This window comes from Nomascus leucogenys, chromosome 11, assembly GCF_006542625.1.
Source record: "Nomascus leucogenys isolate Asia chromosome 11, Asia_NLE_v1, whole genome shotgun sequence".
NCBI lineage: Eukaryota > Metazoa > Chordata > Mammalia > Primates > Hylobatidae > Nomascus > Nomascus leucogenys.
Window position 1 is genome coordinate 101,519,630 of NC_044391.1, and position 8,155 is coordinate 101,527,784.

Sequence of the window (8,155 nt, forward strand, 5' to 3'; positions counted from 1 at the left end):
AACTAATTTTTGGCAGGACCATTATTGATCAAGCAAATAAATTCAACAGCCATTTGGGAAAAAGAAAAAAAAAACAGATATTCACCACAAATCTCATTGTTAGCATAAACTCTCTGGTGTGGTTCAAGGTCTCCTGTATATAAAGACACTCTTATCAGGCAAGATAGTCCAAAGCCTCAGAGTTTATCTTCCAGGAACCAGTTGAGGGACAGTGTTTTCTTTAAAATGTGAAGGGTTGGAGTACCACCAGCCTGCTGAGTTAACCCCTTTAATGCCTCCATTGTGTCATGATATTTAACTGTCCAACCATATTTTATGATCCTTGAGTATCAGTGTAGAGCATGGCCGACATCTTCTTATTTTTAGTTACTATGCAATATATATTTGAGTTATTTGCATTATTATTATGTGTCTTCTATTCATCATACTTCATATACTAAATATATTGTTCAGCTTTTGTTATAGTTTTTCTCTGCAGAGTAACATAAAGAATATCAATTCTTGGCCAAATTCTCATCTGTGTTACAGTGACATATTTTCATAGATATTTCATCTAAGATTGTGCAGCTAGAGCTATAGAGACATTTTTCAAGAGAAAGTGGGGATATGAAATATGTACAATGCCCATTTGCATTGTAAAACTAGAAAAAATAAATCTGAAACCTCAGCTGTTTCTATGAGGCCTCATGAGTCCCCCATCTATTTTGAATAAATTCACTTATTAGGTTGAATGTTGCATATGTTTTATTTGTGTCAAGTGGAAATGGTGTAAAAAAAAAAAACTCATCCCCATTATAAGCAGCCAATTAATATTTTTAAAGTAAGAAGAAACCCAGAATGAGCAGTTTTATAGACATAAATATACAATACACCTTGACTATCAAACCAGTATCAAAGCTGAAGAGTGTCTGGAGTGAGGAGCAGACTAGTGTCATGATACAAGCATGGGACTGGGTGTCAGGACTCCTGCTATGGCAGGGACAATGTTGTGTGCTCACATCTGTAGGAAGACCACATTTTCCCTGCTGTCCTGATAGTTAGGTTAAGAATTTTTTTTTTTTTTTTGAGATGGAGTCTCACTCTGTCACCCAGGCTGGAGTGTAATGGTGCAATCTCGGCTCACAGCAACCTCCACCTCCCAGGTTCAAGCGATTCTCATGCCTCAGCCTCCCAAAGTAGCTGGGATTACAGGTATGTGCCACCACGCCCACTAATTTTTGTAGAGACAGGGTTTCACCATGTTGGCCAGGCTGATCTTGAACTCCTGACCTCAGGTGATACACCCACCTCAGCCTCCCAAAGTGGTGGGATTACAGGTGTGAGCCACTGTGCCCAGCCAAGATCATTTGATTAATTCTTTCCAGTGGAATCTAATGCATCACTTCCATCTGAGGCAGTTTAAAGCAGGTGGAGAATAAATACCATGTTCCATAGGGTAGGACTACCTGACCCCTACTAGACTTTATAAAGAACAAACAAACTTTTGTTGTATTAAAGCCACTAAGATGTAAGGCTGTTTGTTACTGCAGCCTGGCTCATCCTAGCCTGGCTGTTGTACCTGGGTCATATCTCCAACTCTCCTGTTAGCAGTAAAACCAAAGGCACGATACTTTGGCTCTTTAGCTTTTAGTTTACTGAAATTAAAAATGCAGTTTAGGCTAGCTCTCTGTACGTTTCCTCTTAACTATAAATGCTATGCAGTTGGTTAAAAGCAGGAGCCCTGTAGGTTCTTTTCCAGAATATGTCGCTTATTGTCTGTGATGTTAACCTCAATTTTCCCTATCTATAAAGTAAGGATATTAATACCCGATACAGAGCATCATTTTTAAAATTACACACATATTACATTTTCCTGGCATATTAAAAGAATTCTAAAAGTGAAAAATAATTATATCCATGATAATACGTATGCTGTTAAAAGAAGTTCACAAATGAATCATAAATTTTGTTTTCTAAACATCCTTGACCCAACAATGGCATTGCTAATTGAAGTAAGTGCCTATTTACATTTCTCATTCTTAAACTTTTTCCTAACAAAGAAAAGGTAAAAAAGTTGACCCTTACATTATGGTCCTGCAGTCTTGTTTGTGATAACAAAACATAATAAAACATAGTTCACCATAGTTCATGAAACTCTCAGAGCATGAAGCAAAAAGCAAAGAGTGCTCTGTGAAGGTGTTCCATAGTGTCAGCACTGACTTTGATGATAAAGAAAAAAGAAAAAAAAAGTATTATATTTCCCCAGAGTGCTACTCCCAACCGTGAGACAAAGTCATTTTGAATTTCCTTGAATCTGTATCTAAAAGTGCCTGTTTTCTATCTGAAGAGGATGCTTATTGTATATTTGAGGCAAACAGATAAATATTTACATAAAAACTGTGTATTACAACTACTTTCAAAAACATTTGAATGATTAATAGATAGTGTGCAAGGTAATCTGTGGTCTACTGGGCATTGTTGCCAGCCCCTCTCCACATTGCCTCTACATCACAGTAAGAAGTCAGAAAAGTCAGAACTGTGTATGCCAGAATCCTGAACCATCTGAGTAAAATTCTGATGATGAGAAGCACTATGGCTTATTTGGAAGGTGAAAGGGAAGAAGCCAGTAGTCTCTAGTGGCAGCACAAGCAGATGCAAGAAGCTAACAGAGGCCTCTAGACAAACTTCTGAGAATCATTCACTATGAGACCCCAGTGGACATACTTATTCATATGTATTTTTCAAACTGAAACTTGACTCATATAGGTGGTATTAGTAATATAGGGAAGTGCCTAAGATTTTCCTAGTACTATTTACAACAGTAGATTAGGAATAAAAAATTAAAATCTATTAAAAGATCAGCAAATTTTTTAATCGTTCTCTTAAAATCTATTTCAAATTTTACTCAAGAACTTTTATTACAATTTAATTCTCTTTCAGTGATATATAACGTTCTTTATCTTTCTTTCTCTTTAAGCCTAGTGTTATTTTTGTACTATTATAAAATCTCATAAAATGAAACTGGAAATAATGAATACCCACCAATAGGAAATTTAAATTATCTTTTACAATTGTATTTGACCTGTCTTTACAGACTCTTAAAGGTGCTTTAGTAGAGATGGGATATCACACAGACTAATTTTTCAAGTATTTTCCCAAGGTCCCTTAGATCTTCAAATTAAATCAAGAAACATGCATTAAGCACCTATACTATTTGTGTACTCTAGAAACTTAAAATTCAGTTGGCAAGACAAATACAATCAAAGAAATGTAGAAAACAATAACATAGATTTAACTAATACTTTAAGGCAAAAGTAGACAAAGTGTTGCAAAGTAATGGATGATTCATTGCTCACATTATTTACCAAAAGACTCAGAGAAGCTGTATAATCCTCCCATGAACACTTCCCCAGCCTTAGTATCATCAGCTCTAAATATCTGATGGCCTATTTTTAAAAATTCTGTTCAGTATTTTGGCACAGGATACCAAAGCCCATCATGCTGGAAGATGCAAAGCCAGGCAGGCTTATGGCATAATTGTTAGCTAATGACATAATCAATTTTTTCTTGCCTAGCTTTCCTCCCTTTCTACACCTTTTTCATTAAGGTGAACTGCAGGATCTCCATTTCTTATTTAGTTGTTAATTACAGGCAAAGAAAAGACAGGAAGGAAACCTCAATTATGAACATAGAAGGAAATTAATTTGATTACATTAGTTTGAGTGTCTTATAGTTCATGAGAAACCAAGACTGAGGAGCCATTCTAAAAATTATCTTCAGCTGGTGTGAGATGTTATTAGGAAAGGTCTCCAGGCTTGACAATGAGCTACAATCAATGACAAATTAAGTCAAGATTGTTCAAGACCCAGAAACCACCTACCTGTTAATATCCTCTTTTGTAGTTAATTCCTCTTTTACCTTTCATGCTTCTATTTTGGACTTTGGGTGGGTGAGCCTTGACTTTATGGACAAAATTTCACCCATTAGTTGACTGCAGACACCACTCTCATTACATCATAAGCTGAGAAAAAGGGTCAAATTAAAAGAGGAGGAAAATAAAGAAGGCTGCAAAACCTGCTCTGGTTACACCAACTCACTTGACCTCCCTTTTTCCATATACTCAAGGCATTTTTTATCTATTATCTATCATATGTCTATTTATCTTTTAAACCTTAATGATACAAAGTATGCTTAATCACTAATTGAGTATAGGACAAGCATATAAGTCCCTTGAGATCTCCCTAGTTCTGTATTCCTTCCACTTGCTAGTTCTATTCTTAAGTTCCAAAATTAATCCAAATTTCGGGAAGGAGGGAATTTGACTCAATGCCAACCCTCTGGGGCTTGCTATCTGGGAAGTAAATAGTTAAAATAGAAGATTTTCAAGTCATTCTCTCCCATCTACAGGACACCTCCATGGGGAAAAGGAAAAAAGCTGACCTGGTCAAATAGCGATGTAAATAAGCTAAGGATAATACCTACTAGCAGACAAAATAATGGGTATTTGCTAGCAGCAGAGTCCTCATCTATAGCAGGATATACCTATTATAAGACTATTTATGGTATTTCTAGTTCTAGATCCCTGAGGAATCGCCACACTGACTTCCACAATGGTTGAACTAGTTTACAGTCCCTCCAACAGGCTAAAAGTGTTCCTGTTTCTCCACATCCTCTCCAGCACCTGTTGTTTCCTGACTTTTTAATGATGGCCATTCTAACTGGTGTGAGATGGTATCTCATTGTGGTTTTGGTTTGCATTTCTCTGATGGCCAGTGATGATGAGCATTTTTTCATGTTTTTTTTTTGGCTGCATAAATGTCTTCTTTTGAGAAGTGTCTGTTCATGTCCTTCACCCACTTTTTGATGGGGTTGTTTTTTTCTTGTAAATTTGTTTGAGTTCATTGTAGATTCTGGATATTAGCCCTTTGTCAGATGAGTAGGTTGTGAAAATTTTCTTCCATTTTGTAGGTTGCCTGTTCACTCTGATGGTAGTTTCTTTTGCTGTGCAGAAGCTCTTTAGTTTAATTAGATCCTATTTGTCAATTTTGGCTTTCGTTGTCATTGCTTTTGGTGTTTTAGACATGAAGTCCTTGCCCATGCCTATGTCCTGAATGGTAATGCCTAGGTTTTCTTCTAGGGTTTTTATGGTTTTAGGTCTAACATGTAAGTCTTTAATCTATCTTGAATTAATTTTTGTATAAGGTGTAAGGAAGGGATCCAGTTTCAGCTTTCTACATATGGCTAGCCAGTTTTCCCAGCACCATTTATTAAATAGGGAATCCTTTCCCTATTACTTGTTTTTTGTCAGGTTTGTCAAAGATCAGATAGTTGCAGATACATGGCGTTATTTCTGAGGGCTCTGTTCTGTTCCATTGATCTATATCTCTGTTTTGGTACCAGTACCATGCTGTTTTGGTTACTGTAGCCTTGTAGTATAGTTTGAAGTCAGGTAGCGTGATGCCTCCAGCTTTGTTCTTTTGGCTTAGGATTGACTTGGCGATGCAGGCTCTTTTTTGATTCCAGATGAACTTTAAAGTAGTTTTTTCCAATTCTGTGAAGAAAGTCATTGGTAGCTTGATGGGGATGGCATTGAATCTATAAATTACCTTGGGCAGTGTGGCCATTTTCAGGATATTGATTCTTCCAACCCATGAGCATGGATTGTTCTACCATCCCATTGCTAGGTATATACCCAAAAGACTATAAATTATGCTGCTATAAAGACACATGCACACGTATGTTTATTGTGGCACTATTCGCAATAGCAAAGACTTGGAACCAACCCAAATCTCCAACAACGATAGACTGGATTAAGAAAATGTGGCACATATACACCATGGAATACTATGCAGCCATAAAAAATGATGAGTTCATGTCCTTTGTAGGGACATGGATGAAACTGGAAATCATCATTCTTAGTAAACTATCGCAAGGACATAAAACCAAACACCATATGTTCTCACTCATAGGTGGGAATTGAACAATGAGAACACATGGACACAGGAAGGGGAACATCACACTCTGAGGACTGTTGTGGGGTGGGGGGAGGGGGGAGGGATAGCATTAGGAGATATACCTAATGCTAGATGACGAGTTAATGGGTGCAGCACACCAACATGGCACATGTATACATATATAACAAACCTGTACATTGTGCACATGTGCCCTAAAACTTAAAGTATAATAATAAAAAAAAGACTATTTATGGTAAGCATACCTGGAATCTATGTATTTATAGACATGGGATCCTGGAAAATGTCACATAAAGTATGTAACTGAGTATAAAGTAGAGATGTTTCATGACCCAAACAGCTGTTCCTCCATAAATTTCTTAATTGCATAACTCATTAGAGATCCTATATATTAATCTGGGCCCTGAAGGCATCCTGATGCAGCAAGAAAAGAACCTAGGAAGGTTCCAGGTTTCTCCTGCTGCACTATGACTCATGATAATTTGTATCCCTGAAATCATGAATAAAGCTTGTTCCTAGGCAAAATCTCAGATTCATGTGAGTCTTTATAACCCAATTCTTTGTATTATGTCACCATCCAATCATACTTATCACTTTTTTAACTGTAGTCTTGATCCATCCTTGAAGAAAATCTTCTACTTAATTCTCAGGATTTAGTCCCTTGTCTATATTCCAGTTCTGCTAACTAGCTCTTCTGTTTTCTGTTGGCTGAAGCTCTCTGAATGAACATGTTGAGGATCTCAGGCTGTGTGGGACTAAGGCCTGCATTTTTCATGCCCATCTCTACCAGGGACCTGAGTCTTGTCTTGAGGCCTAGTACAATGACTGTTGACTTTTGTGTCTATGGAAAGATCTGACTGGCTTGAATTACAGACTTGGCTCTAAAAATAGCACCAATTCCTGAAGCCTGTAGGCTCAGTCCCCTCTTTTGTATCCCAAGTTTTACCAAAATTGAATCCCTTATACACTGCATTCTCCAGAGGACTTTGCTAGAACTGTGGTGCCGTGTTCTGCTGTCTGCTCAACAGCTGTGGATGGCCTTCTCTCTACCTCACTGCTAGGAGTAATTTTAGGTTTGTCCTTTCTTATTCTGCCTCTGCCATGCCCTAATATGGGACAGAGACTGTATCTAATCATTAATTAATATCTCACCTGGTTCATAAAACACATAATACTCAATAATTGTCTGTGCACAGACAGCAGATAAAGAATCCATATAATGACTATAAATTACTTATACTCAATGTGCATCAGGCACAGTGTAAGAACATTGTTGTACACAATTTTAAATCTTCAATATATTGAAAATACACCATCATTTTAGTGAAGAAAATCAGACTTACATAGTTTTATTCAACTGCATATTGAGAATTGAACAGAAACAAGCAAAGATCTGATTTAGGGCATAAAGAAAGATGCTGTAGTGCTCCTGGAGTCTAGTAGCAATAGAGAAAAGAAAAGCATGTGACAGAAATCATGTCATATCAATTTTTTTCCTACTTCATCTAAATTCCTTGTGAAGAGTTTCTCACCATTGTTCAAACTGCTTTGTTTTCTCTTCACTTTTTTGTAAGACATAACGAAAAGAATTAACTTAATCATTGGCTACATGGTTTTCATTTGGAAGGTAGAAATTAGATGTCACATAGCTCAAGACCCACCTTAAGAAAATTATTTACATTTATTTACACTGTAGTCCTGTCAGTACTGGGTTTTTGCACTTCTACACAGAACATAATTCATAGGCTACTCAAGTGAGAAGTTTTATTTTTACACTTAGCCACTGAAGAGAGAGCAAACTTGACAGAACTATCTTTAAAAATGAAAATGAAAATGTACTAATCATTAGTCAAACAAAAACATGACCTTTTAAGCAGACAAATGTAGAAACACATCTGCCAAATCCTTCTGGGGCCTTGAGCAACCTCAAAAGATTACTTATGTCCCTAGACAACATTTTTGCACCAGACCTTAATCCTCTGAATGCTCTCTGTCTGTATTTCAGTGCCCAGGAATTACACAGTAGGTGCTTATTAAATGTTTCTTAAAAAATACTTTTCAACTAAATTTAAAACTATCTTTTGCCTGCAGAAGAGGAAAGGAAAAGGGTGGAACAGTCAAAGCAGCAATAAAGGTAAGAAATGAACTCTTATAATTTCTCTTTTATTCTGAGTTCCTGTATCAACTATTAGGAACAATTCATT